Genomic DNA, 22,395 nt, shown 5'->3' on the forward strand with positions numbered 1-22,395 from the left:
TTTCGGTGGATGTAGATTAGATAGAAAAAGCACATCTGGAACATGTCAATTCTTAAGTCATGCACTTGTCTCTTGGTCTTCCAAGAAAGAAAACTCGGTTGCATTATCTACAACTGAAGTCAAATACATAGCTGCTAGTGCAAGTTGTGCACAAGTCGTATAGATGAAAAACACATTAGAAGATTATAGAATTTATCTTAAGAATATTCCCATAAAATGTAATAACACAAGTACAATATGTTTAACAAAAAATCTCATTTAATACTCTAGAACTAAACATATTGACATTAGGCATCATTTTATATGAGATCATGTTAATAATCATAATGTAATTTTAGAATTCATTAATACAAAATATCAATTAGTCGATATCTTTACGAAACCCTTAAATGAAAAATAATTTGATTTCATTAGAAGAGAAATAAGCATGTTAAAATGTCCGAATGCATGAGTTGTTATTTTTTTTTCAGACTATCTTTATGTATTTCATGAATGGAGCTTTCATAAATTTATGTCATATCAAGTTTATTTCATACACTTGCTCCATCATGGAATGATGTTTGATATACTTAGTCCCTTCACCCATTGAGCTTATTGGCAAATGTATCTTTCATAGATTTCACTATTATGAATTCTTATTGAGAAACAGATTGTATTCATGGACCTCATTTTTATCCTTTTTCATGAACTCTACCTTACTTCTCTTTGTTAAAATTGAAGCATGATTTAATGAAACTCATTTATTGTTTTTGACATGGTTCAACTTCTTTCATGAATTTGGGTCTTCATGGATTCCTTCCTTACCCTTCTTCCTTTTTTTGTTCTTATGACAAAGGAAGAAAAAGACTTGCATAGCTAAAAAAAGAACCAAAAAGCCCTTGAGTAAAAATGTTAGCTTATTCAAAGAAAAATTATCATGCAAAGTTTTGCTTGCCTTCACTTATTGCTTACATACATTCATTGTGAAACTTGCTTGAATTTTTACTACACTTGCATTGTTGAATTGTTCTCTTTTTTGTTAATGACAAAGGGGGAGAAATATGGCAAATTGATGACAACTTGACATATTAAACAATGTGTAAAATGTATTGCATTGTAGATACTTGATAAATGTCTTTCATTATGTTAAGATATCATAAGCTCAACTTGCTATTTTAAATTGATATCTTACCATGGATTGATGAAATATTATCTTTTATCAATAATTGTCATCTTGTTAAAATTCGAAATTTGTACATAATGATTGATTATCATTGGACTTGAAAATGAATGTCATGCCTTGGCATCATTTTCACAAATACGAAGCATAGTATTTTCAATTGGTAAATCATGATAAGTATCATGATACGCATGTTGATAAGTTTAAATGAACTTAACTTATCAGTTTGATACTTGAATTCAAAGGCCTTGAATTCAAGATTGTATTTTCTTAAGTATGGCATATAGATAGGGGGAGTTAAGGTTAACTCCGTCATTAATTAATTGTCATCATCAAAAAGGAGGAGATTGTTGAATCTCAGATTTTGACAATAAAATCAATTGTTAATTATTTGATCTAATCTATATGTTGAGAAAAGTGTGCAAGATTAACTACTATAGCAGTAAGACATAAAGTAGATGTGCCAGAGTCAAGATCGAGATCTCGTTGGAAGTTCAAGAGTTCATCGGAAGTCCGGACGTTCGTCGGAAGTTCTACCAGAACCAACCGGGAAGTCTAGGAGCTTGGCAAAGAAGCTCGTCGGAACTCACCAAGAAGATCGTTGTAAAGTCCGGGAGTTTGCCGGGAGTCTACGGAAACATTGTCGAGAGTTCGTCGGAAGATCGCCGGAAGATCGTTGGAAGCTCGCTAGAAGAGCAACTGACATACCGGAACAAGGGTGCTTTGATTATGTCTTAGTTATTGTAGTTAGATAGTAGATTGAGTTAGAATTGGGAGATAATCCTACTAACTTAATTAGGGAGCAACTAGGCCATTAACAAGGCTGAATTGGGCCGAATTGAATAGCCCATTCAACCCCTGAAAACATGGTCGGCGGTAGCACCGCCTGGGAGACCCATTCTCCTAGTTAATGCTGCCAGTAGTGGTACCACCCCTGTCAATTAATGCTGCTAGCAGTTAATGCTGCCAACAGTGGTACCGCCCCTGTCAAACACCATTGGCAATTAATGCTGCCAGCAGTGGCACCGCCCTTGTCAGGCCGAATTGGTACTGCTGGCAGTTAATGCTATCAGTAGTGGTACCGCCAGAGCTGGGTCTCCGAACTCTATCAAGCGGTGGTACCACCCAATGTCAGACTGCATGCGGTAGTACCGCCCAATAATGGCGGTGGTATTGCTAGTACATGCTGCCAGCAGTACCACCGCCCCTGTCAGGTAGTGGTACCACTAAAGCTCGGTCTGTGAACTCTGTCAAGCGATGGTATCACCCAGTGTCAGACTGCAGGCGGTAGTACTATAATATCCCTCACTTTTAAAAATGTATTAATAAGGATTTATATATAAATTGGAGGACCTATGTGTAAATATAGAAATTTCAATGACTAAATTGTTAAGTTGCAAAAAGAAAAAAATAAAAAAAATCAAAAATTTTGGTTTTATCCGACCGCCTCCCACGCTCTCTGTTTCTCGAACAGAGAGCAGAGCGGTGGGGCGTGAGGAGAAGAAGAAGAGAAGCTGAGGGAGAAGAGAAGAAAAGAAGAAGAAGAGGGAAAAGAAGAGAGGAGGAAGAGGGAGAAGAGAAGAAAAGAAGAAGAAGAAGAGAGGGAAGATGGAGAGGAGAGAGAGAGGCAGCAGCAGCAGCTAGGGCTGCTGCACCTCTGTTTCCCGTAGGTGGAAACAGAGGAGAGGATGTGTGGGGCGTAGGGGAGGAAAAGGGAAGAGAAGAAGAAGAAGAAGAAGAGAGGAGGATAGCTGCAGCAAGGCTGCATTGAGGAGGTGTGTGGTGTTGGGGAGGAAAAGGGAAGAGGAGAAGAAGAGAAGGAGAAGAAGAGGGAAAAGAGAGGGAAGAGGGAGAGGAGCAAGAGGTGGCAGCAGCTAGGGCTGCAGCACCTCTGTTTCCTGCAGGTGGAAACAGAGGAGAGGTGTGGGGCATTCGAAGAGGAGAAGAAGGAGAAGAGGAAGAGAAGAAGAAGAGGAAGCAGGAGAAGAGGTTGTGATACCTCTGTTTCCTGCAGAGGAAATAGAGGGGAGGGTGTGTGTGACGCCGGGGAGGAGGAGGGAAGAAGAAGAGGAGAAGAAGAGAAGGGGAAGGAGGAGCTGCGGCTACGGCGGTGACAGCTGCAGCTGGAAGAGAAGGAGAGGAAGAAAAGAAGGTGAGGAAGAAGAGAAGAAGAAGAAAGGAAGGAGAAGGAAGAGGAGAAGGAAAAGAAGCAGCTGCGGCTGCGGCTGTGGCAGCTACAGCTGTGGCAGGGAAAGAAAAAGAGGAAGGAAGAAGGGAAGGAGAGGAAGATGAGCAGGGGAGGAAGAAGAGGCTGCGGCCGTGGCTGAGGCTGCGACTGCAGCAGTGCAGCTGGGAAAGAAGAGAAGGAAAGCAAGAAGAAGAGAAAGGAAAAAGGGAAGAAGAGAGGAAGAGGAGAAGGAGAGGCAACTGTAGCAGTGGTAGCTGCAGTTGGAAGAGAAGGAGAGGAAATAGAGCAGGGGAGAAAGAAGAGGATGCGGCTGTGGTGGCTGCGGCCATGGTTGCGACTGCGACTGCGGCAGTTGCAGCTGGGAAAGAAAAGAAAGGAAAGGGGGAAAAAGGGGTTGCGGACGGGATTGCGGCCGCAGCGGAAGCGACTGCGTATGCAGCAGTTATGTCTGCGAGAGAAGGGAGGAAGGAAGGTAGTGCGGTGGAAGGGGCTACGATTGTGGCAGCGGCAGTGGCGGCGGCTGTGGCAGCTGCATTTGGGAAAGAAAAAGAAGGAATGAGATTAAGAGAGAGCAGGTGACTATGCCTCGATGTTCGACACGTGGTGTAGTTGCGAAGAAAGGAAGAAAACAGGAGCACAAAACGAAATAGAGAGAGGACACGGAGGAAAAGTAAAAGGATTTGGGCTGGCACCTTCTTTGGATCTTCGGATCGAAATCTTTGAAACGCAAGTTCCCTGATCATTTCTCCTATAATTGCTCTGATATTTCTTATTGCAAGTTTCCTGATTGTTTCTCTTGTAATTGTTCTAATCTTTCCTATTGCAAGTATCCTGATCTTTCCTCACTGCAATTTTATCTCTACATTTGCTTTGACTATGAGAAACTTTGAATTGTCCTAGCCTTGCATTTGATATATCTCCTGTTTAGACGTAACAATTCGACTCTATGCAACTTTTGATATTCTGACCCTTCTACTTTGTTATGGCTATAACTTCATGTATTGACCTCTAATTTGGACAAAACTTATTTGATCAGAATATAGACTCATAAACCTTTGTTTTGATAGCTTATTTTAAGAATTCGGAGTAAGTTTGTCTGCCCAAACTTCTATTTCAAATGAGCCTACAGATTCTGCAAAACAGGGATCGTAATTTCTGACCTTTTGATACTGAACTGCTTATAAGTCCCTATTGCAAACATTGATTTATGCAAAGTTTATTTCATTGGAAACTAGACTCATAGATATTTCTTATGATATATGGATTGAAAGATTTGGAATCCAAACACCTACCCAGTTATCTGTTGAATCTGACATTATGAATTCTGCCAAACAGAGATTTTGTTCTACGACCCTTGTTTACCACATTATTTGTAACTCTCTCTATTGGACAGTTCAATTCATATGAAGCCTGTCTTATCTGAAAGTATAATCCAATGATATATCTCTGAGTAAATTAGAGCACGATTGATAGTTTGAATCATTTGTTCAATGTGCCTCTTGTATTCTGCCAGAAATCGAGCTTTGGTCGATTTCTAATATTCTGGTTTCATTCCTTTGGAAATTGATATCCTTTAGCTTTCTTATTCAATAGAGCTTTATATTACTGCTTTGAATTCTTTTATGCTCTTGTCCTTAAAGTTATTTGCATTCTTGAAAACTATTGTGTAACGTTTATGCTATATCGTATTGACTCATTTAGGCACATGTGTACCCCATTGTTCCGCATGTGCTTTCGATATGTGCCTATTCCATTTCCTTTCAAAATCCGAATACCATTGTGAAAGATTATTGCTTACTTCTTATTGACTCGTAAAGGCACATGTACGTTTTGTTGTTCCGCGTTTGCTTCCGATATGTGCTACTTATTGTTAAAACTGCCCTCTTGTACTCTGGTATTTTTGGGATTGTCTGGACCTTTGCCAGAAATGGTAAAGGGTATATGCTTAGAGCCTGCGATGCTCTGCCGGCCCCCTCTGACTTCACGTAGACGTGGGAGACTTCTGTCTGGTGGTCATTCAGAAATGGATGAATCACAATTCTGTTTGAGATCCCACTACACCTTCTATATGTTTGATATGATATCCAGAGCTTTGGTTATGTGTTTCTTTACATGCTTTGGATAAGAATGATATGATTGCAATGTCAAGGACGACGTTTGAGCTTCTGTACGGTATTTGTTTTTGATATGCTCTGAAATGGTTCATTCTCTGTTGATATGTTTCGAAATGTTCCATATGCCGTTGATATGCTCCAAAACATTTCATACGCCATTGATAAGCTCTGAAATGTTTCATTTGTTATTGATATGCTCCGAAACATTTCATATGCCTTTGTTATGCTCCGAAATGTTCCATATGTCGTTGATATGCTCCGGAAGAATTCATATGCCTTTGATAAGCTCCGATATGTTTCATTTGTTATTGATATGCTTCGAAATGTGCCATTTGCCATTGATATGCTCCGGAACATCTCGTACGCTATTGATATGCTCCAATTACTCTGTGCTCCATTTGTTATGAATCAAATATGTTTTGAATGACATGATACATATGATTTTGTATCTAATGAGATGGTATCCTTGAGAATTCTTGTATTCTGCCTTGCATTATGATACCTTACTTGTTTGAAACCATTCCTTTTGTTCTGAATATGCTTTGTCACTTGCTGAGCTGTTTTTAGCTCATTCCGTTGTTATATAAATCTTTCAGGTCAGCTTGTCACCATTTGAGATGTTTGATTTGGGCTGAGGTAGTGGATAGCTATTCAGAATTATGGGCAAATCTTGTTGGTTGTTATGCTATTGTTGTATAAGCATATTTTGTATGTAATGAAATGTTGTTGATGAATCGAAATGGATATACTGTGTAAAAGTGTTAGAAGATCTCTCTTATTTGGAATTTCGGAATGTTAAGTCTAATTTATGACGATATGAACTTGTGGTGAATAGTTGGAGTTCTGATTGTATAATTTATTTAGCTTGTGGATTTATAAATGTTGTTCATGTTTGTCAAGTTGGCTTGGGTTGCCATAAATGTGAATTATCGAGTGATGTGATATATGATTATAAACTGCACAGGTTTTATAGATGTGAATTTGATAGAATGTTTTCAGTGTCCTCAAATGTTAGTTTGGATCCTGGATTGGATTTGTGTGATAAAAATTTTAAAATCACTGAAATATTTGATATGATAACGTGCAAAATATATTGACGTCTAGTGAACTATAGTGATTGGTGGAAATTTTCTTTGATGCATTTTAGGAATCTAGGATGACGAGGACATTTAGTCCTCCTATTTCATTTGTTTTTGATTAATTAAGTGGGATGAAAGGGGTAATCAGGGATATTGAATCAGAGTGGCGCAGTAGAAGCATGGTGCACCTAATTTCATTGGTGGTAGAAAAATATGATTGGAAATGAATTAGAAAGTGATAACAAGAGGGTCAAGACATTTGGATTTGAAATAGGAAGTCACCACAAAAGACTCAATCACGTGTGGATTGCAACTTAAATTATGAAACAAGTTTGTGTTTTCGGGTGACTGGAGTCTATTTTGCTTATGGAAAGTTTGATTATAAAATAAAAGATTGCCCTTTGAACAAGAAGAAAGAGTCACTGCCTCATAAATCATTTGCCCATATTAGAGTGTATGCAATCACTGAATATGATTCTAAAACTTTTGAATTAGTGATCGAAGGTATAATGCATGTTTATGAAAGAATGCAAATATTTGTTTGACCATGGGTCCCATCTACGATTTGATTCGTAATATTTTGCTCATCACTTGCGTATTCAACCTAGACCACTACATTATATGCTATATGTAAAATACAATCATTGGAGATTCTTTGATAACGAACTTGAATCTGGTCCTCTTATCTGATTTTATTGGAGAACTTGAACTTTTGCTGATTTAGTTCTCCTAGAGATTTGGAGTTTTGATATCATACTTGTTATGGATTGGCTATGTTCCTATCATACCAGTATGGATTGATATATAACAAATGATTACTTTGTGCATATTTGATCAGCCGATCTTTTATTTTCAGAGTATTGGACATGATTTATCTCATTGCCTAATGTATCCCAGGATGACTTGCTTGAATTACCTCCAAATGTGATTTTGCCTTTGATTTGGTCATTGGGACAAATCCTAATATCTAAGTCTCTCTACAGAATGATATCATTTGAGTAAGTGAAATTGTAAAAAGCAACTACAAGGACTATTAATTAAGGATTTTATTCGGCTTAATATTTCATCATGAGGTGCTCTGGTGTTAGTTAAAAGATTGATGGAACATTGAGGCTTTGTATTGATTATAGACAGTTGAATCAAATGACAAAAAAAAAAAAAAAACGAGTATTCTCTAAAGTGACGACTTGTTTGATTAATTGCAGGGTACACAAGTATTTTGAAAGATTGATTGAAGGTCGGGTTACCATCTATTGAAGATCAAGGAGGAGAATATTTCGGTCACTCTTGGAAAATTATGTAATTGTATTGAATTGATGAAATTATTTGAGAGCAGGAGAAGGAAATAAAGAAATCATAATCCTCATCTTTTTATCGATTGAGCTATGACCAGTTTAGAGGACTAAATTTTCTTTTAAGAGGGGGAGAGTGTAATATCCCTCACTTTTAAAAATATATTAATAAGGATTTATATGTAAATTGGAGGACCTATGTGTAAATAGAGAAATTTCAAGGACTAAATTGTTAAGTTGCAAAAAGAAAAAAATAAAGAAAACCGAAAATTTCAGTTTTATACCACCGCCTCCCACGCTCTCTGTTTCTCGAATAGAGAGCGGAGCGGTGGGGCGTGAGGAGAAGAAGAAGAGAAGCTGAGGGAGAAGAGAAGAAAAGAAGAAGAAGAAGAGAGGGAAGATGGAGAGGAGAGAGAGAGGCAGCAGTAGCAGCTAGGGCTGCTGCACCTCTATTTCCCACAGGTGGAAACAGAGGAGAGGATGTGTGGAGCGTAGGGGAGGAAAAGGGAAGAGAAGAAGAAGAAGAAGAAGAAGAAGAAGAAGAGAGGAGCATAGCTACAGCAAGGCTGCAGCGAGGAGGTGTGTGGCGTTGGGGAGGAAAAGGTAAGAGGAGAAGAAGAGAAGGAGAAGAAGAGGGAAAAGAGAGGGAAGAGGGAGAGGAGCGAGAGGTGGCAGCAGCTAGGGCTGCAGCACCTCTGTTTCCTGCAGGTGGAAACAGAGGAGAGGTGTGGGGCGTTCGAAGAGGAGAAGAAGGAGAAGAGGAAGAGAAGAAGAAGAGGAAGCAGGAGAAGAGGTTGTGATACCTCTGTTTCCTGCAGAGGAAACAGAGGAGAGGGTGTGTGTGACGCCGGGGAGGAGGAGGGAAGAAGAAGAGGAGAAGAAGAGAAGGGGAAGGAGGAGCTGCGGCTGCGGCGGTGGCAGCTGCAACTGGAAGAGAAGGTGAGGAAGAAAAGAAGGTGAGGAAGAAGAGAAGAAGAAGAAAGGAAGGAGAAGGAAGAGGAGAAGGAAAAGAAGCAGCTGTGGCTACGGCTGTGGCAGCTGCAGCAGTGGCAGGGTAAGAAAAAGAGGAAGGAAGAAGGGAAGGAGAGGAAGATGAGCAAGGGAGGTAGAAGAGGCTGCGGCCGTGGCTGAGGCTCCGACTGCAGCAGTGCAGCTAGAAAAGAAGAGAAGGAAAGGAAGAAGAAGAGAAATGAAAAAGGGAAGAAGAGAGGAAGAGGAGAAGGAGAGGCAGCTGTGGCAGTGGCAGCTGCAGCTGGAAGAGAAGGAGAGAAAATAGAGCAGGGGAGAAAGAAGAGGCTGCGGCTGTGGTGGCTGCGGCCATGGTTGCGACTGCGACTGCGGCAGTTGCAGCTAGGAAAGAAAAGAAAGGAAAGGGGGAAAAAGGGGCTACAGACGGGATTGCGACCGCAGCGGCAGCGACTGCGTATGCAGCAGCTATGTCTGCGAGAGAAGGGAGGAAGGAAGGTAGTGCGGTGGAAGGGGCTGCGATTGTGGCAGCGGCAGCGGTGGCGGCTGTGGCAGCTGCGTTTGGGAAAGAAAATGAAGGAATGAGACTAAGAGAGAGCAGGTGACTGTGCCTCGATGTTCAACACGTGGTGTAGTTGCGAAGAAAGGAAGAAAACGGGAGCACAAAATGAAACAGAGAGAGGACACGGAGGAAAAGTAGAATGATTTGGGCTGGCACCTTCTTTAGATCTTCGGATCGAAATCTTTGAAAGGCAAGTTCCCTGATCGTTTCTCCTATAATTGCTCTGATATTTCTTTTTGCAAGTTTCCTTATTGTTTCTCCTGTAATTGTTCTAATCTTTCCTATTGCAAGTATCCTGATCTTTCCTCACTGCAATTTTATCTCAACATTTGCTTTGAATATGAGGAACTTTGAATTGTCCTAGCCTTGCATTTGATATATCTCCTGTTTAGACGTAACGATTCGAATCTATGCAACTTCTGATATTCTGACCCTTCTACTTTGTTATGGCTATAACATCATGTATTGACCTCTGATTTGGATAAAACTTATTTGATCAGAATATAGACTCATAAACCTTTTTTTTTATAGCTTATTTTAAGAATTCGGAGTAAGTTTGTCTGCCCAAACTTCTATTTTAAATGAGCCTACAGATTCTGCAAAACAGGGATCGTAATTTCTGACCTTTTGATACTGAACTGCTTATAAGTCCCTGTTGCAAACATTGATTTATGCAAATCTTATTTCATTGGAAACTAGACTCATAGATCTTTCATTTTATATATGGATTGAAAGATTTGGAATCCAAACACCTGCCCAGTTATCTGTTGAATCTGACATTATGAATTCTGCCAAATAGAGATTTTGTTCTACGACCCTTGTTTACCACATTATTTGTAACTCTCTCTATTTTACAGTTCAATTCATATGAAGCCTGTCTTATCTGAAAGTATAATCCAATGATATATCTCTGAGTAAATAGGAGAACGATTGATAGTTTGAATCATTTGTTCAATGTGCCTCTTGTATTCTGCCAGAAATCGAGCTTTGGTCGATTTCTAATATTCTGGTTTCATTCCTTTGGAAATTGATATCCTTTAGCTTTCTTATTCAATTGAGCTTTATATTACTACTTTGAATTCTTTTATGCTCTTGTCCTTAAAGTTATTTGCATTCTTGAAAACTATTGTGTAACGTTTATGCAATATCGTATTGACTCATTTAGGCACATGTGTACCCCATTGTTCCGCATGTGCTTTCGATATATGCCTATTCCATTTCCTTTCAAAATCCGAATACCATTGTGAAAGATTATTGCTTACTTCGTATTGACTCGTAAAGGCACATGTACGTTTTGTTGTTCCGCGTGTGCTTCTGATGTGTGCTACTTATTGTTAAAACTGCCCTCTTGTACTCTGGTGTTTGTGGGATTGTTTGGACCTTTGCCAGAAATGGTAAAGGGTATGTGCTTAGAGCTTGCGATGCTTTGCCGGTCCCCTCTGACTTCACCTAGACGTGGGTGGATGGAGCTCCCAAACGTGGGAGACTTCTGTCTGGTGGTCATTCAGAAATGGATGAATCACAATTCTGTTTGAGATCCCACTACACCTTCTATATGTTTGATATGATATCTAGAGCTTTGGTTATGTGTTTCTGTACATGCTTTGGATAAGAATGATATGATTGCAACGTCAAGGACGACGTTTGAGCTTCTGTACGGTATTTGTTTTTTATATGCTCTGAAATGGTTCATTCTCTGTTGATATGTTTCGAAATGTTCCATATGCCGTTGATATGCTCGAGAACATTTCATACGCCATTGATAAGCTCTGAAATGTTTCATTTGTTATTGATATGCTCCGAAACATTTCATATGCCTTTGTTATGCTCCGAAATGTTCCATATGTCGTTGATATGCTCCGGAAGAATTCATATGCCTTTGATAAGCTCCGATATGTTTCATTTGTTATTGATATGCTTCGAAATGTGCCATTTGCCATTGATATGCTCCGGAACATCTCGTACGCTATTGATATGCTCCAATTACTCTGTGCTCCATTTGTTATGAATCAAATATGTTTTGAATGACATGATACATATGATTTTGTATCTAATGAGATGGTATCCTTGAGAATTGTTGTATTCTGCCTTACATTATGATACCTTACTCGTTTGAAACCGTTCCTTTTGTTCTGAATATGTTTTGTCACTTGCTGAGCCGTTTTTGGCTCACTCCGTTGTTATATAAATCTTTCTGGTCAGCATGTCACTCTTCGAGATGTTTGATTTGGGCTGAGGCAGTGGATAGCTATTCAGAATTATGGGCAAGTCTTGTTGGTTGTTATGCTATTGTTGTATAAGCATATTTTGTATGTAATGAAATGTGGTTGATGAATCGTAATGGATATACTGTGTAAAAGTGTTAGAAGATCTCCCGTATTTGGAATTTCAGAATGTTAAGTCTAATTTATGATGATATAAACTTGTGGTGAATAGTTGGTCTTCTGATTGTATAATTTATTTAGCTTGTGGATTTATAAATATTGTTCATGTGTCAAGTTGGCTTGGGTTGCCATAAATGTGAATTATCGAGTGATGTGATATATGATTATAAACTGCACAGGTTTTATAGATGTGAATTTGATAGAATGTTTTCAGTGTCCTCAAATGTTAGTTTGGATCCTGGATTAGTTGCGATGAATTGTCGATATTTTGAGGGGCGTGACAAGTACCGCCCAATAATGGTGATGGTATTGTTAGTACCCTGAAATCCAGGGAAATGACACTTTTCGACTCTATTTTTTGAAGCCATTAGGGCCTATAAATATCTCACCCTTTTTTGCATGAAAGGGTAACAAAGTACTATTATATGTGTGAAAAATTCGAAGTGTTTGGGGTGTGAAAAGTATTGTAAAAGTGAGAATAGTTCTACTCCTCTCTCTCTTAGCCTTGTAACCATCTATGAAAGAGGAGTGAGACTTGTAAGGGTTGTCTTGTAAACCTGGCAAAAGGAGAAAGAGCTATAAAAGGTAGTTGGTCTTCGCTTATTGAAGGAAGGCCTTTAGTGGATTCCGGTGACCTTGAAGGAGGAGGAATCTAATGTGGATGTAGGTCTCATTGACCAAACCACTCTAAATTCTAGTTTGCTTTTCCTATTGTGCAATTTACTTTGCTGCAAATCTCTTTGAGCTTCTCCTTACATTCTTACGAAAGTTTTAAGTTCAACATCTTTCCGAAATGATTTGAATCGAGATGAACTTTATACAAAATCGAAGAATTTTTCGCTGCACTAATTCACCCCCCCGCCCCCCCCTCTTAGTGCCGCTTTTGATCCTAACGTTTCTAAGGGAAAAATAGTCTTTTGTCCAAAAACCCTAATCCCCTTCTCTTCTTGCCTATTGTGTTTCCATCGCCGCCACTCTACTGGTGATGGCCACTGTAGGGGCGGGTGCCCTTGCGTGCACCGCCACCCCCGCAAGCATCGTTGCCCCTCGGCGCCTCTACCCGTGGGCGCAATGATCACCGGTGCCACTGCCCTACTGTCACGGACTTAGCTGGTTTTGCTTAAGTCGTGCGGCACCCTTGCGTGTCCGTCCGCAAAGGTCAGCCTCCCCGAAGCCTCCCATTGTCCCTTAGGACCAACAAAAGAGAGAACGGGATAGAGAGAATGCCTCAATCGGGATCCACAAGCAAACATCTCTGAAAAACACTTTATAGATAATGTAAATTACAAACAGACTTTACAAGCTTAGAACAGTTACACATTAAAGGGGTAAAATGATCCATTATAGACCAAAAATCTCTCACACGTGTCCACATGACACAACCTTTATTTACAAGCCTAAAGAGGCCACCAACCTAACTAAAATGGGACTATTAAGCCTTCGGTCATCCCTCTACATGTTGTACAAGGCATGAACATACCAAAAGACACGGACATACATAAGCATTACATCAAACATCCTGTTTAGAAGTTTGTCCGTGACATTCTCCCCCGCTTATTCCTTCGACGTCCTCGTCAAAGCCTTTGTGAACATTACAACTCCTCGCCTTTGCTGAGTCTTCAATCTTCCGCTCTAGCTGCAATGCGCCTCTTGGCTCCCAACTGCTCTCCACTGTTGTTTTTGAGTAGTCGAACCTTTGATCCGTCATGCTGCTTCAACTCACCAATGACTCTGACTCTAGTGTGGGGTTGGCTGAGTTGTGTTGATCTTTATTGATTCCTGTGGATCCTCCAAATGAAGGAAAAGACCATCCTTACTGCGCTAGTCTCTCAAATGCCTCATGCTGCTTGAATTGGGTGGATGCTTATTGGAGCTTTAGCGAGCATCATCTCTCAAACTTTTAAAGTTTTGGGTCCTTCCTCCACAAAATTTGCTCATTGACTCTTCTTTCACTTAGTTGTCATATCCAAGTAGGTTCGCATCACTTTCGCTTTCGATTGGCATTTCATTGGGAAATGAAGCGAACAATCTACTCTCAGTAGCACTGATCACCGTTGGTGAGGATTTTACAACTATTATCTTCCATTATCTTCGAAGGGTCTTTGAACTTGTGCAGAGCTCCACTACTGGATAGATAAGAGAATTGGGGTACTCGGTTTCACCCATTCTCTTAAGGGTTGAGAAGGCAACGGTAACTTCACTTCGCCCGCCTCCTCGAGGTTGTACTTCATGCATCGAGCTGGTTACTAGCCTTCGCCTGCTCTTTGCTCACACTTCTGAAGCACTTGAAGTGTTTACACTCCTTGCGTTGAGTTAGTTACTGTGATTCACCTTCTCAATGCCATCGAACTTCTGGAATGCAGGAAGTTTTCACCCCAACTTGGAGTAATTCTCTCATAGGTTTGGTCGCCTTTGGGATTGTACCGTCTTCTCCATCAACCCTGCCGCCTACTCCACTGAGTATCAAAGGTACAACACCGCGTACTGCTTGCTTCGTTCCTTGGTTATGCACTCTTACATGACCCGAAGTCCTTCACTTTCGGCTATCTTGATGAGAAACACATTGACACCGGTCTTACGAAGTTCCTCGGCCTCTGCCCTTCAGCCTTGTCTCGGTACTTGGAGATTGCCTTTGCATGCTCCACCTCCTCGGCCCCTTACACGACCAAGTGATCTCCCTCCATGAGAGCAAGGGATCAATGACTTTCACGGAAGTCCCACCTCTACGGTACCATGGCGCTGCCATGCTCATGGCCCTACTATCCGTCGCCTCGCATCTGCATCCCTTTTCTTCACGATCAGTAGATATGTCTCCGTGGCACTCCTCTGAGTCCACCTCCATTCTAACTGATGCTTGATTTTGGGTAGCTAAGTCCCTCTGGACTCGTCATCGCTTCCTCGCCCCTCTCGACCCCTTGCATCAACACCTCTGTGTTCTCCAAGCAATCCGTTTGGTCGATGGAAAGACAGACTGCAACTCCCATGCATGGCCTCTGCCATCACGCTGTAGAGTTTGCACTGATTCTATTCTCCTTAGCTTTCTTGGTAGCAACGTTCGCTTACTCGACCTTGTCCTCTGACTTGTCGGGCTCCCTTAAGCGAATATGAGCTCTGGAGCAGGCCAACTCTCAAGCTACTTCGATCATACCTCTATATGATCAAGTCCCTCCCATGGGGCTCACTGGTACTTGCATTCGAACTTTTCCCTTGATGGAACACAGCCCCCATATGCTGATGACCAAGGTTTTCATCTGATGCAAAATTTGATGCATGCCCGGAAGACCCGCCTCTACAGTACCATGGCCTTCACTCCTTGAATCCGTAGCCCTTCTTGTTGTCGTGTTGTTTACCGAAGTGGAGGTTCCAGTAGCTCCCGATCATACCTCCATATGATCTAATCCCTCACGGGACTAGATCGTGTGTATCGCATTTGCCACGAACTGTTCCACCACGATCCGCTGCACCATGTCGCCTCCTGGTGACATCTCTATTGCATTCTGATCCTTGTGGGATGAACTAGAATTGTGAACCCTCCATATGTGGCCTCTGCCAATACATCGCAGGGTCTCTTCCACCTTCGATTTTGTTCGCTCCTTTGGCAATCGACCTTCATCCACCCACTCTTGGGTCACACCTAGATGAAGCACCGCTCTAGGATAGTCTGTCGCCTAGTAGCTCCCGAAGTCCACCGACTTCACTATAATTTGTGCACCATTGTCTGAATCCTGGGCCTCTGCCCCTACCAGCACAATCTCCGCTCCGCACCACTTCCTTCATGGCAACTTGAATGGCAATAGTGTGGCATATTCTTCAAGAGTACCCACCTTTGAGTCCTCTTGCCCCGTGCTAAGGCCTTCTGAACCCAATTTCACCTCCGCAAATTGAGTCGCCTTAGATCCTCCATCAAATGCTTCTCCGAGATAAGGTGCATGTGCCCAGAAGCTCCTTTCATCTTTGGCACCATGCAAGATGAGTCCACTCCGTCATAATGAAGGACCCATGGAACAACATGATTCTACTCTTGCCTCTCCATGGCAAGAGTTCATGTCCTTGACCTCTGTCTAAAGAAAGCACTGTGCCTCCGCTCCATGTTCCAACTTCTATGTTGGCTCCCTTAATACGGCTTAGGTACTTCGCCAAGTTACACCCAAGTTGCTCCGCTCCTCGTTTTTGCATTGAGTCGATAGTGGCCCTCGCGCCCACCATTCCATGGGTCAGCCCTCCCTTGAGTCTGATCTCCATATTGACTCCAAGTGTGCCTTCATTTAGGTTGCTTTGGGTCGCTCCCCCACTTAATCTCACAATGCATCCACCAATGCATTCTCTCAAGCAAGATCATGCGATGACTCCTCACCGCTTGCTCAGACCATTGAGCTTCGTGGAGTTGTTGTTTGTTGAGGTACTCCTCCTTAACATGTGAGGTCCGTCCCACATGATTCTCCCTCTGGAGAGCCGGGACTTATCCCACCTGGATAACTGTCCCATTGGAGCAACATCTCTCTTTGTTTCGGAGACCACCATCCCTTTGGACTACTCCGATCTGCTGAACAAACTGTGCATTGTTCTGCCTCCTACAAACGCACTTGCTAGATTACGACTCCACGTCAATACCCCGTTGCACCACTCAAGGCCTAGCAACATGCTAAACTCGTTGCACACTTCAGCCTCCTATGAACATATCCTTCAGATGCCGAAGAGAAAGTTTCAATGCTCCATGGCGTCGAGTTTCGATCGACTTGGGATGGCCGCGAATATTCCATCGTCCGCATACAAGCCCATGCATGAGTTTCGAATTCTTTGAGTTAGCAATTCCCCTCACCTCTGTGAGCTTTGCATAACTCTTTCGATCGTTGAGTAACTCATTCCACCTTGCATGGTCTCATTCTTTACCAAGCGCCTCGCTTGCCTTGAGCACCATCAAGTATAGTTGTCAACATTGAGCCGTAGCTCAAACTCAACCATCCCAACCTTTGTGCGCTCTGCATTCTTCCAGGCTTGCCTATTCTCGTGGTGCCTCTTACGTGAAGGGTTGGCCATTCCTCTGAATGCCAATCTCAGATGCCCGCTCCTCCGAGCAACTCCTTTTCCCTACATCTCCATGCCTGTTTTCCCCCAAACGGTCACGCGTGTGCTGACTGCCCTCAACGCAGCCCCGCTAGGTCCCCCACGTTTGCATGCTAAGTGTTTCTATAAGTGCTTGTCCTGCTCTGATACCATCTGTCATGGACTTAGCTGGTTTTTCCTAAGTCGTGTGGCACCCTTGCATGTCCGTCCGCAAAGGTCAGCCTCCCCGAAGTCTCCCATGTCCCTTAGGACCCACGTGCGAGAGATTTTCGATCTGTAATGGACCATTTTACCCTTTGTTGTGCAACTGTTCAGAGCTTGTAAAGTCTGTTTATAATTTGCATTATCTATGAAGTGTTTTTTGGAAATGTTTGCTTGTGGATCCCGGTTGAGGCGTTTTCTCTAACCCGTTCTCTCTTTCGTGGGTCCTAAGGGACATGGGAGACTTCGGGGAGGCTGACCTTTGCGGACGGACATGCAAGGGTGCCGCACGACTTAGGAAAAACCAGGTAAGTCTGTGACAGATGGTATCAGAGCAGGACAAGCACTCATAGAAACACTTAGCATGCAAACGTGGGGGACCTAGCGGGGCTGCGTTGAGGGCAATCAGCACACGCGCGACCGTTTGGGAAAAAATGGGCATGGAGATGTAGGGAAAAGGAGTCGCTCGGAGGAGCGGGCATCTGAGATTGGCATTCAAAGGAATGGCCAACCATTCAGAGGAAAAACCAGCTAAGTCCGTGACATTACGGTTCCTCTACCAGCGGGCACAGCGCCCGCAGGTGCCGTTGCCCTGCCGGGCTAGCGCCCCTTTGGGCCCTACCTCCCCTATGGGCAGTTTTACCCGCGGGCGCAGTACTTGTAAGTGCTACCCCTTACCGAGACAGTGCCCACAGGCGCCGCCCCTTGCGTTGCAACGACCGCCCTAGCGGGCACCACTACTAGCGGCCTACTATAGGCAGGCCGTCGACCGCTAACCACCGACAGTAGCCTGACGGCCGCCAGCACCTTGCACGCGGATGGCATCCAAGGCTGCCATCTATGAGGGCAACAATAGTTGTTGCCCTTTCTCGCTTTTGCGTCAACAATTTTAACGTCAAAAGCTTCTCTGAAACACAACACACGTAGTTCAAAACTAATCTTTCTCACGAACAACTTGGCTATGATACCATTGTTAGAAAATCTAGGGGCGACATCACATGCGTAGTGGAAGAATATTAGAAACAAAATCCCTAATTTCCCAAAAGATGTATTCGTCATTGTGCGAAGATTGGTGTGCAAAAATCGCTGAACATTAAACTATGTTTATCACTGAATCCCTATAGATCTTTAGGAGAGGGTAAAGGAGGTCAAGTGTCCTTATATCTAGCAGTGATAAATATAGCAAGGCTGCGACGATGCTCCTCAAAACTTCGAGCCTGCTATCTTAGGAGGAGATAGGGAGGAGAATAGGAGAGGTAACCCAAAAAGTCTCTAGCCTATAAACCATTGGTTCCCTCCTATTTATAGAGGTTCCTTGTTAACTTAACCCTAATGAATCCTACCCTATTGGGTACTAGATCTCCATCCAACTACCCAAGCCTCTTAGATTAATGGATCTCTATCCAATAATCTATCATTGGCTCTTATTGGATTTCATCCAAATGATCTAATAATTCAGGGTCTTATTGGATATCCAATAAGATAGGGGCTCTAGCGGATATCTCATATCTGAACCTCTACCCATCGTAACGCCTACCATATGTTTGTGACCCTCTTGACCCAATATTGAGCTGGTCGTGAGTTATATATATTAGAACTCCTTCGGGCTGTCACGCCCCCTCAAAATATCCATGATTTTTAAACTTTTCATCACAGACCAATCCAGGATCCAAACTAACATTTGAGGACACTGAAAAACAATCTATCAAATTCACATATATAAAACCTGTGCAGATTATAATCATATATCACATCACTCGATAATTCACATTTATGGCAACCCAAGCCAACTTGACAAACATGAACAACACTTATAAATCCACAAGCTAAATAAATTATACAATCAGAACTCCAACTATTCACCACAAGTTCATATCATCATAAATTAGGCTTAACATTTTGAAATTCCAAATAAGAGAGATCTTCTAACACTTTTACACAGTATATCCATTTCGATTCATCAACAATATTTCATTACATACAAAATATGCTTATACAACAATAACATGACAACCAACAAGACTTGCCCATAATTCTGAATAGTTATCCACTACCTCAGCCCAAATCAAACATCTCGAAGAGTGACATGTTGACCAGAAAGATTTATATCACAATGGAGTGAGCCAAAAACGGCTCAGCAAGTGACAAAACATATTCAGAACAAAAGGAACGGTTTCAAACGAGTAAGGTATCATAATGTAAGGCAGAATACACGAATTCTCAAGGATACCATCTCATTAGATACAAAATCATATGTATCATGTCATTCAAGACATATTTGATTCATAACAAATGGAGCATAGAGTAATTGGAGCATATCAATGGCAGATAGGACATTTCAAAACATATCAATTCATAGCAAATGGAGCACAGAGTAATTGGAGCATATCAATGGCAGATAGGACATTTCAGAACATATCAGTTCATAGCAAATGGAGCACAGAGTAATTGGAGCATATCAATGGCAGATAGAACATTTCAAAACATATCAATTCATAGCAAATGGAGCACAGAGTAATTGGAGCATATCAATAGCGTACGAGATGTTCCGGAGCATATCAATGGCAAATGGTACATTTCGAAGCATATCAATACAAATGGAACATATCGGAGCTTATCAATGGCATATAAAATGTTCCGAAGCATATCAACGGCATATGGAACATTTCGAAGCAAAAATCATCAGTGAATGAAGCATTTCAGAGCTTATCAAAAATAAATATCGTACAGAAGCTCAAACGTCGTCCTTGACATTGCAATCATATCATTCTTATCCAGAGCATGAACAGAAACAACTCACCAAAACTCTAGATGTCATATCAAACATATAGAAGGTGTAGTGGGATCTTAGTCAGAATGTGATTCATCCATTTCTCAATGACCACCTGACAAAAGTCTCCCACGTCTGGGAGCTCCATCCACCCACGTCTAGGTGAAGTCAGAGGGGACCGGCAGAGCATCGCAGGCTCTAAGCAAATACCCTTTACCATTTCTGGCAAAGGTCCAGAATATCCCACAGAGCGGGACCCCACAGAGCGGGTAATAAGCGCATACCCTTTACCATTTCTGGCAAAGGTCCAGACAATCCCACACACCATAGTACAAGAGGGCAGTTTTAACAATAAGTAGCTTATATCGGAAGCACATGCGGAACAACAAAACGTACATGTACCTTTTCAAGACAATATGATGCAAGGAACAAATCTCTCACAAATGTATTCAGATTTGGAATGAAATAAAAGCAAGAGTATACACGGATTCCAAACAATCATATATAACTCAATTCAAATAAGAAAGTTAGATGAATTCGATATCCAAAGGAACGAAATTAGAATAGGCACACATCGAAAGCAAATGTGGAACAATGAGTTATACATGTGCCTATAGGAGTCAATACGATATAGCTTAAACATTACACAATAGTTTTCAAGAATGCAAATAATTTTAAGGACAAGAGCATACAAGAATTCAAAGCAGTATTATAAAGCTCAATTGAATAAGAAAGCTAAAGGATATCAATTTCCAAAGGAATGAAACCAGAATATTAGAAATCGACCAAAGCTCGATTTCTGGCAGAATACAAGAGGTACATTGAACAAATGATTCAAACTATTAATCGTGCTCCAATTTACTCAGAAATATATCATTGGATTATACTTTCAGATAAGACAGGCTTCATATGAATTGAATTGTCCAATAGAGAGAGTTACAAATAATTTGGTAAACAAGGGTCGTAGAACAAAATCTCTGTTTGGCAGAATTCATAATGTCAGATTCAACAGATAACTGGGCAGGTGTTTGGATTCCAAATCTTTCAATCCATATATCAAAAGAAAGATCTACGAGTCTAGTTTCCAATGAAATAAGCTTTGAATAATTCAATGTTTGCAACAGGGACTTATAAGCAGTTCAGTATCAAAAGATCAGAAATTACGATCCCTGTTTCGCAAAATCAGTAGGCTCATTTGAAACATAAGTTTGGGCAGACAAACTTACTCCGAATTCTTAAAATAAGCTATCAAAACAAATGTTTATGAGTCTATATTCTGATCAAATAAGTTTTGTCCAAATCAGAGGTCAATACATGAAGTTATAATCATAACAAGGACGAAAGATTAGAATCTCAGAAGTTGCACAGATTCGGATCGATATGTCTAAACAAGAGATATATCAAATGCAAGGCTAGAACAATTCAAGTTCCACATATTCAAATCAAATGTAGAGATCAAATTATAGTAATGAAAGATCAGGATACTTGCAATAGGAAAGATTAGAACAATTACAGGAGGAACGAATCGGGAACTTGCAATAAGAAATATCAAAGCAATTATAGGAGAAACGATTAGGGAACTTGCCTTTCAAAGATTTAGATCCGAAGATCCAAAGAAGGTGCTAGCCCAAATCCTTCTACTTTTCCTCCGTGTCCTCTCTCTGTTTCGTTTTGTGCTCCAGTTTTCTTCCTTTCTTCGCAACTACACCACGTGTCGAACATCGAGGCACAGTCACCTGCTCTCTCTTACTCTCATTCCTTCTTTTTCTTTTCCAAACGCAGCTGCCACAGCCGCCGCTGCTATCGCTGCCACAATCGCAGCCCCTTCCACCGCACTACCTTCCTTCCTCCCTTCTCTCCCAGACAATAACTGCTGCATACGCAGTCGCTGCCGCTGCGGCCGCAATCCCGTCCGCAGCCCCTTTTTCCCCCTTTCCTTTCTTTTCTTTCCCAGCTGCAACTGCCGCAGTCGCAGTCGCAGTCGCAACCATGGCCGCAGCCACCACAACCGTAGCCTCTTCTTCCTCCGCTACTCTATTTCCTCTCCTTCTTCTCTTCCAACTGCAGCTGCCACTACCGCAGCTGCCACCCCTTCTCCTCTTCCTCTCTTCTTCCTCTCCCCCCTTTCTCTTCTTCTTCCTTTCCTTCTCTTCTTTCCCAGCTGCACTGCTGCAGTCGCAGCCTCAGCCACGACCGCAGCCTCTTCTTCCTCCCCTGCTCATCTTCCTCTCCTTCCCTTCTTCCTTCCTCTTTTTCTTTCCCTACCACAGCTGCAGCTGCCACAGCCGCAGCAGCAGCAGCTTCTTTTCCTTCTCCTCTTCCTTCTCCTTCCTTTCTTCTTCTTCTCTTCTTCCTCACCTTCTTTTCTTCCTCTCCTTCTCTTCCAACTGCAGCTGCCACCGCCGCAGCCGCAGCTCCTCCTTCCCCTTCTCTTCTTCTCCTCTTCTTCTTCCCTCCTCCTCCCCGGTGTCACACACACCCTCTCCTATGTTTCCTCTGCAGGAAACAGAGGTATCACAACCTCTTCTCCTGCTTCCTCTTCTTCTTCTCTTCCTCTTTTCCTTCCTCTCCTCTTCGAACGCCCCACACCTCTCCTCTGTTTCCACCTGCAGGAAA

The sequence above is a fragment of the Musa acuminata genome, chromosome BXJ3-3, assembly GCF_036884655.1.
Source record: "Musa acuminata AAA Group cultivar baxijiao chromosome BXJ3-3, Cavendish_Baxijiao_AAA, whole genome shotgun sequence".
In the NCBI taxonomy this organism is placed as follows: domain Eukaryota; kingdom Viridiplantae; phylum Streptophyta; class Magnoliopsida; order Zingiberales; family Musaceae; genus Musa; species Musa acuminata.